Source organism: Chrysochloris asiatica, unplaced genomic scaffold (assembly GCF_000296735.1).
Source record: "Chrysochloris asiatica unplaced genomic scaffold, ChrAsi1.0 scaffold00443, whole genome shotgun sequence".
Lineage (NCBI taxonomy): Eukaryota > Metazoa > Chordata > Mammalia > Afrosoricida > Chrysochloridae > Chrysochloris > Chrysochloris asiatica.
Genome location: NW_006408961.1, coordinates 1191628 through 1192841, shown reverse-complemented (window position 1 = coordinate 1192841; position 1214 = coordinate 1191628). Strand labels below are relative to the sequence as shown.

The 1214-nt window shown below is 43.1% G+C and overlaps 1 pseudogene; it reads left to right on the top strand.

Annotated features, from left to right (window-relative positions):
- The window catches only part of LOC102811874, a 14467-nt pseudogene extending 13710 nt beyond the window's left edge, over positions 1-757 (top strand).
- The last annotated feature ends 457 nt before the right edge of the window (positions 758-1214 follow it).

Sequence of the window (1214 nt, the reverse complement as noted above, 5' to 3'; positions counted from 1 at the left end):
AAAAAGTAGAGGACAATAAATGCTGGCAGGGATGTGGAGAGACTGGTACACTCCTGCCTTGCTGGTGGGACTGCAAAATGGTCCAACCTCTCTGTAAAGCAATATGGCATTTCCTGAGAAGGTTGTGAATAGAAATACCTGATGATCCAGCAATTCTTCTATTTGGCATTTACCCACAAGGTATATGAGCCACAATACAAGAAGATATATGCACACCAATGTTCACAGCAGCACTATTTACAATAGCAAAAAGATGTTGGCAAACAAAGTGCCCACCAATGGAACGAGATCACCGATCAGTCTGGGGGTGCTGGTGGCCTGCACCCACCTCAAGATCACAGATTCTGCTGGCCATATTCTTTATTCTAAGGAGGATGAAACCAAGGCAGAATTTGCCTTTACCACTAAAGACTATGACATGTTTGAAGTGTATTTTGAGAGGAATGGAACAGGGCAGATACCTGACCAACTCGTCATCTTAGACATGAAGCATGGAGTGAAAGCAAAGAACTACGAGGATATTGCAAAAGGTGAGAAGCTCAAACCTTTATAGATGGAGTTGCAATGCCTAGAGGACCTGTCCGAGTCCATCGTGAATGGTTTTGCCTACATGAAGAGATGGGACACATGATAACAATGAGTCCATGAACACTTGAATCCTGAATTTCAGCATTTAATGTTCTGTCTCATTGGACTATCCACCTGGCAGGTCTTCTACCTGTGTTGCTTCTTCAAAGCCAGGAAGTTGATTGAGTAAAGAAGCACAGTGCCCTTCCACCATGGATCTCTCTCAGCAGAACATTGCTGGAATATGCCTGACTTGAGGCACCCTCCCAACATCACCATCAAGGATGTTGGAGCTTTTCTTGCTAGAATTGAACTCTGGAATGTGGGAGGTGGGGTAACACCTAGACCCAATAAGTCAAAGAGGGACTTATTTTTAACTTGGTAGGATTTGGACTAGTTTTGCAACAGTAGGTCTATTATTAGGGTTACCTGTGAAAAAACTAGGGGTTACCTATATAATGCCAAATCCAGAATTTGTACTGGGTTTCCTTATGTGATCTGTTTGAACCATGTTTTCCTTCCTTCTTACCCTTCCTTGCCTACCAACTTGGGCTTCCACTCTTAATTCCTTTACCCAGATCTGTATGACCATGTTGAACTTGTTTCATGCTGATTGTCCTTTTTGGGTTTCCCCATGAAAACACTCT